Here is a 7890-nt window from a genome sequence, read left to right as displayed (position 1 = left end):
CAACCTAAGAAAAATGAAGAAAGTTTAAAAAGTGTGCTTCATCTTGCATTCAGACGCCATCAGTTCTTTCTCTGGAGGCGGATAACATTTTTCATCTTAAGCCCTTTGGAATTGTCTTAAATCATTGTGTTACTGAGAATAACTAAATCATTCACAGTTGATCATCATACAATATTGCTATTGCTGTATATTCTATTCTCCTGGTTCTGCTCACTTCACTTTACATCAATTCATGCAAGTCTTACTAAGTTTTTTTTAAAACATCCTGCCTGTCATGTGGCACAGTAATATTCCACCACAATGATATGTCACAATTTGCTCAGCCATTCCTCAACTGATGGGTATTCCCTCAATTTCCATTCCCGGCCACCACAAAAAGGGCTGCTATGAATGTTTTTGTACATATAGGTCCTTTTCCTTTTTCTTTGATCTTTTTGGGAAAAAGATTTAGTAGTGATATTGCTGGGTCAAAGGGTATACATAGTTTTATAACCCTTCAGGCATAGTTCCAAATTACTCTCCAGAATGGTTGGATCAATTTTCAACTCCAACAACAGTGCTTTAGTGTGCCAATTTCCCCATGTCCCCTTTAACATTTTTCACTTTCCTTTACGTCACATTAGCCTATTTGATAGGTGTGAAGGGTTACCTCAGAGTTGCACCTACTATTTCCCTTCTGGATGAGATAGATTTTTATACCCAACCCAGTATATATATTATTCTCTCTTTAAGCCAATGAGAGTATAGTGGCTTGCCTTTCCCTTTGCCATAAAAGCTCTTTCACATTTCTTTTATGTGAAATAATTTATCTCATTCTACCTCTACCTTTTCTCTTCTCAAATGCATGTCTATTTCTCACCCCTTATTTTTATTTTTTTTAGCTATCATCCCCTCATAGTCAACTCACACTTGCTCCCCCTGTCTATGTATACTTATAACTGCCCTAATAATGATTACATTCTTAGGAGTTATACATATCATCTTCCCATGTAGAAATGTAAACAGTTTAGCCTTATTGAAACCCTTATGATTTCTCTTTCCTGTTTACCTTTCTATACTTCTCTTGAGTCTTTTATTTGAAGGTCAATTTTTCTATTCAGCTATGGTCTTCTCATCAGGAATGCTTGAATGCACTCTATTTCATTAAATATTCATTTTCCCTGAAGGATTATATTCAGTTTTGCTGGGTATGTGATTGTTGGTTGTAATCCTAATATAGTAGGGGAAGGGGATATGAGAAATGGGGCTAATAGAAGGGAAAGCAGACTGGGAGAGGCAGTGGTCAGAAGCAAAACAATTTTGAGGAGGGATAGGGTGGGGAGAGAGAGACAGAGAGAAAGAGAGAGACAGAGAGAGAGACAGAGAGAGAGAGAGAGAGAGAGAGAGAGAGAGAGAGAGAGAGAGAGAGAGAGAGAGTGTGCAAAAGCTCAGGAAGACAAGAGTTGAAGTCCCATATCTGATAGATACTGCCTTTGTGACCATGGGCAAGTCATTCACTACTCAGAGCTCTAGGAAATTCACTAAGACTAAGTTGCAGAGAAGGTGCTGTTCTGCATTAATAGAATACATTGTTGCTAAATCTTGTGTTATTTTGACTATGGCTCCATGATATTTGGATTGTTCCTTTCTGGCTGCTTACAATATTTTCTACTTCACCTGGGGGTTCTCCAATTTCTCTATAGTATTCCTGGGAGTTTTCATTTTGGGATATCTTTCAGGAGGTGATCAGTAGATTCTTTCCATTTCTATTTTGCCCTCTGATTTTAGAATATCAGGGCAGTCTCCCTTGATAATTTCTTGAAAGATGATGTCTAGGCTCTTCTTTTGATCATGGCTTTCAGAGAGTCCAATAATTCTTAAATTATCTCTCCTTAATCTACTTTCCAGGTCAGTTGTTTTTCCAATGAGATATTTTTACATTTAAAATTTTTTTCAATATTTTGATGTTGTTTTATTGTTTCTTGATGTTTCATGGAGTCATCAGTTTCCATTTGCACAATTCTAATTTTTAAGGAATTATTTTCTTCAGTGAGCTTTTGTACCTCCCTTTCCATTTGGCCAGTTCTCCTTTTTAAGGGAATTCTTTTAGACTTTAGTGAATTTTTGTACATCTTTTTTCTCATTTGGCAAATTGTGCTTTTTTAAGCAGTTCTTCTCTTCAGTAGATTTTCGTGCCTCTTTTACCATTTGTCCTATTCTGTATTTTAGTTTTTTTTTCAGTATATTTTTGTGCCTCCATTACCAAGATGTCCTATTTTTTCATAGTTTTCTTGCATCACTCATTTCTTTTCCCAGTTTTTCCTCTACCTCTCTTATTTGATTTTTTAAATCCTTTTTGAGCTCTTCCCAGAATTCTTTTTTTGGGGGGTGGGAGACTGAGACCAATTTATATTTTTCCTTGAGGCTTTTTTGACTTTGTTGTCTTCTTTTGAGTTTGTGTTTTGATCTTCCCTGTCACCATAGTAATTGTCTATAGTCAGGTTCTTTTTGTTGCTGTTGTTGTTGGCTCTTTTTTTATTCTATTTTTTTTAACTTTTAACTTTATGTTAAAGCTGTGCTCTGCTCCTGAGGTTGAGGGGGCACCATCCCAAGCTTCAGGTTTTTTGTGCAGTTGTTTTTAGAGCTAGTTCTGGGAGTTTGTCAGTTTTCAGTTCTTCCAAGTGGCTATTATCTAGGGAGAGGTGTGGTCACTGTTCTCCTGACCTGTACTGTTGTCTGTGAATGACCACAAGCATTCTTTTCTGCCTTGGAACTGTGGTCTGAGCTCATGATTCCCTCTGGCCATATATTTTAATAGTGTGCAAGTGCTCCTTCTCACCCTAGTATTATGATCAGGAATTGTATATGGACAATGCACCCTATGTCACTAAAGGGACTCCTTTAATCTCCTTCTGTTGTTCAACCTCCTTATCATCTGTGGGCTGGGAGCTCCAAAAACTGCCACAGTGAATTCAGTAGCCCCTAATGCATGCTGCTACCTTGATGAGGTGTGACCTGTGTTGGACTGCACTCCAGTATCACCCTAGTAAGACAGAGCTTTCCTATTGACCTTCTAAGTTGTCTTGAGCTGGAAATTGTTTCACCCTTTTGTTGGTTCTGTCAATCCAGAATTCATTTTGAGGTGTTATTTTAAAGTTTTTTGGTGGAGTGTTTGGGAGAATTCAGGCACGTTCCTGCCTGTACTCTGCCATCTTGGCTCTGACCCAGTACCAATTTATATTAAAAAAATTTTCATACTTTTTAATAGGAATAAATGGAACTTTTAGAAAATATGTTAAACTTTCTATTTAAAGCAAAGAGCATTACATTACATTACAAAATAAGGCATTACATCATTGTAATGGAAAATCCCTAAAGGTCTTACCAATAAGATCAGGGACAAATAAAAGATATCCATTGTCACAATTACATAATATAATTCTAGAAATGTTATGTGTATCAGGAAGACAAAATAAAAAGGAAAATGAGAGAAATATATGTAGGCAAAAAGAAAATGTTATTGCTTTTTGCAAATGATAATATGGTTTAGTTACAGAACTCTATAGACTCAACTAACATTAATTAAAGCAATAATTTCAATAAAGCAGCAGAATATAAAATAAATCTACAAAAGCCTCAGATTTTCTGTATATTTCTGACAAAACTCAGAAGAAAGAGTAGAAGAAAGGAAGTCCTGCTCAAAATAACTACTAAATGAATAAAATATTTAGTAGATCACATACAAATAAGGTACAAATCACTCTTCACAATATTTAAAATATTTGGGAGTATATCTACCAAGACACACCTAGTAGCCATATAAATCCAACTACAAAACACTCTTTGCAGAGATAAAGACAGGCCTAAATTCAGAAATGCCAATTGCTTATGAGTAAATGAAGCCAATATAATAAAAATGACTGTCTAAGTGAGTTTATTCAGTCTTTTACCAATCAAACTGCCAGAGACTTCTTTCATGGAGCTGAAAAAAAGAATAATTGCATTCATTTGGAGGAGCAAAAGGTCAAGAATCTCATAGGTAATAAAGAAATGATTAGTGAAACTCTAGAAAATGAACATTACAATGAAACAGGATGGATCCAATTTGAATTGATCTTGCCTGACTGAGACTCTTTCCCTTTTTGACAAGGTCGCTAAATTGCTAAAGTATATAGTTTTGCAAGGTTTTCACATGGCATTTGGTAAAAATACTTTTGTTGCTCATATGGAAAAACTGGAGGGACCTGGGTCAGATGATAATACTGTTAGATGTATTCACAATTAACTGAATGGGTAGAGTTGGAGATATCATTAGTAGTTCAATGTCATTTTGGCAAAGGGTCTCTCAGGGATCTGTTCTTGCTCCTGTGTTGCTCAAAAATTTTATCAATGACTTAGATGAAAGCATAGATAGTGTACATAAAAAAAACAAACAAACTGAGGATGACATAAAGCTGAGAGAGGCAGGTGATATGCTGGATGAGAGAACCATAATCCAAAAAAATCTGATCCAAACTGGTCAAAATTGGGTAAGAGGAAAAATAATATACTAAGGTTAAACAGTCAAATTTCTCAAATAAAAGATAAAGACATGGTTAGATATGTTGGAAAAGACCTGAGAGATTTAGTGTACTTCAAGCTCAATATAAGTCAATGATGGTTCAGAAGTTACAAACGTTAATGGGATTTTGGGGTTGCATTTAAAGACATGGCTTCCAGGGATAAGATTAGTCCCATTGTACTCTGTCCAGATCAAATCACATCCTATGTATTTTCTTCAGCTCAAGACTTCAAATTGTAGGAGGGAGGCTAATATACTTGAGTCATCCAGAGAAGGGCAACCAGGAGAGTAAAGGCCCTCCCTTTTATGCCATATGAGCGTGAGTTGAAGGAACTGTTTATCCCAGAGAAGATTAGACTTGGATGGAAATGTAACTTCAATTACTTGAAAGGTCTTCATATGAAAGAGATACCAGACTTGTTTTCTTTGACTTCAGAAATCAGAACTGGAACAGTGGGTTGACACTGCAAAAAAAGTGAATTTAGCCCTGATGTCAAGAAAAAATTTCTAACAATTAGTCATGTCCTTAAGTATAATGGGCTCTCTTGGGAGGTGGTGGGTTCTCTTACATTGAAGGACTGTATGACCTACTGTTCAGTGTGTTGTAAGGGAGGTTGTATGAGTTGCACCCAATTACCTCTGAGGTTCCTATCAACTATGAAATTCTGTAACTCTGATAAAATGTTAAGCATGAACCCAATAAAATAATAAAATGTTCTATAACATATGCAACTTGGAGTTCAGTGATTTTCTGAGTATTATCATCTGACAAATCATCAAACAGAGACATGCTTACTGAAGGTACTTAGTAGTGTCATAGAAAACAATTTTAATAATATACAAATGGAAAAGCAATCCCTCATTGATATTGTAGTTCTTTATATGTTCCTATATATGTATAGCATTGTGCTGATTGTATCGTGCCTTGCAATACTTAGTGCATTCTAAATCCATTAAAGAAAAAGGTTGTTAGTAATGGTTATGAAACTAATATAGTGGATGAAGGACACATTTTGTCCAATTTAAAATATGTAGAGGGGTGGGCCATCTTTTTTTTTTTTTTAGTTCCTCAGTGCAGAAGCTAAAAAGCTTGGGCAGACATAATAAATGGAAAATGAACTGGAGTCAGAACTAAGTAGGAGGAGAATGTGTTGAATTTTAAAACATCGTTCTGAGAAGAGGTCCATTGGCTTCACCAGACTTCCAAAGCAGTTTGTGATAAAAACAAAATCTAAGAACCCCTACTTAGGAAGATGAGGTAACTAAAATCCATAATTTGGCATTTCTATCTATAGCAGGTAACATAAGAAATCAAACTATTTTTGTTGATATGGAAAAATATCAATATTTTTGTTGATATAGAAATATGTGAACATGTTATAGATGAGGGAAATTTCAAATACCAGAAGATTTCAGCTCAACATATGGAAAACTTCCTAATAGAAAGGGTGAAAATATGGAATGAGTTGCTCAGATGTAATGATTTCTCCATTTAATTATACAGACATTGGAGATGTTGTAGAAAAGAGTGAAAATATGGGTGGCTTTAGACTAGCTACTTCTGAAGTCCCTTTCAATTCTAAGGTTCTATCATTAAATGTTTTTTTTTTAATCTTTAAATCTCCCATTACATTGTTCAAATGAACTTGATACATAATTCATTTTTCTACTGACCTTCACTGACAGAGATTCTAGAATTGTAATATTGTGCTACAATTTGAATGGCACTTCATGTAAGATTATAGAGTTATCATTACTAAAATTTGCCTTGATCAGGCAACATCTGAAATATTGTATTATGTACTGGTCACTACATTTCAGGAAGGAGGTTGATATACTATGGAGTGAGCAAAAGAGAATCACTAGGGAGATAAGGGATATTGAGGTCAAGCCATATGAGAATAAATTAAATGTAATGGGGATGTTTAGCTTTGATTAAAGAAGATATGGAAGGGACCTACCTATCTTCAAGTATTTCAAGGGAGTGTCATATAGAAGAGAGTTTATATTAAGTGAACTCTTTGAGAGTAAGGACTATGTTTTCACACTATTTTCTTTGCATCTTTAATGCTTAGCACAATGCCTAGTGCATAGTAAGTACCTGATAAATGTTAATTTACTGACTGATTGCTTAGACCTAGAGGATAGAACTAGGAGTAAGCAATGGAAGTTGCAAAAAGAAGACAGATTTCCTCACATTGCTATTTCTTTAAATACTTATAGGATGAGAGCTATCCAAGTAGAGATGGGTTGACTTAGTAGGTAGTGGGTTGTTCTCTCTGTAGGTTGTGAAGTAAAGTCTGGAAAACCATTTGTTTGGTATATAGTAGACTAGATTCTTGGTATAGTATGAGATGGGCTAGTTAGCCTCTGAGATCTTTGTTGACTCTGACTTTATTTGGTTGTATAATCTGGCTATATTATAAACTCCTGGAGAATAGAAGTCATATATTAATTATTGTCTTTTCTAATACCTAGCACATTGGCTATGCTTTACTGAATATATAAATGTAATCTACATTTTTACAAAGGATTGAGATTTTAACAACTGTTTCTAATATCTATGAAATCAGAGTTTAAGCATTTCAAAGTAATGAATGGAAATTAAAAATGTAATTTCCTGACTAACAATAAATAATGGCATTATATGTGTGGGGATATGTGTGACAATTTAACAAAATACATCACAAAGCCAAGAAAATCAAGCAGAGGTGCAGGTGGGGAAATTAGCAGGCCCTAGCAATAGAACTATGCTTCAGAAATGTTTATTCCATATGAAAAAGGATGAGGATCACATTTGAAGTTTTTCACATGTGTTACTAAGGATAGCAGTATTGGATTTGAATACAGAGGACAAGGTTCCCACATACAAAAGAAGCCAGCTGTCAGCTTCATATTTCACATTTTCCTTAAGTACAGATTTCTGATTAGAATTTTCTTTATATTCCTTTTTATCTCCTTGTTCTTCGGGCTATAGATGATGGGGTTCAACAGTAGGATGACCACCCAGTAAGACAACCCAAAGATTTCATCACAACAGTCTCCAGACTCACAACCCACAAATGCCAAAGACAACTTACAAGGTCAGTAGGAAAGGTCTGTCAGAGCACTCTGTGAGAGAGAAGCATGGTCCAGCCCCAGTTCTGGTGCAGCCCTGGGGCAAGAATGTTTAAAAGTCCTCTATTTTACTGAGTATCCATTTTTTCCCCTGAAGGATTATACTCAATTTTGCTGGGTAGGTGATTCTTGGTTGTAATCCTAGCTCTTTAGACCTCTGTAACATCGTATTTCAAGCCCTCTGATCCCTTAAGGTAGAAGCTGCTAAATCTTGTGTTATCCTGATTGTGTTT

Source organism: Vombatus ursinus, unplaced genomic scaffold (assembly GCF_900497805.2).
Source record: "Vombatus ursinus unplaced genomic scaffold, bare-nosed wombat genome assembly UNPS02014171.1, whole genome shotgun sequence".
In the NCBI taxonomy this organism is placed as follows: Eukaryota; Metazoa; Chordata; class Mammalia; order Diprotodontia; family Vombatidae; genus Vombatus; species Vombatus ursinus.
Note: the sequence above shows the minus strand (reverse complement) of the source record.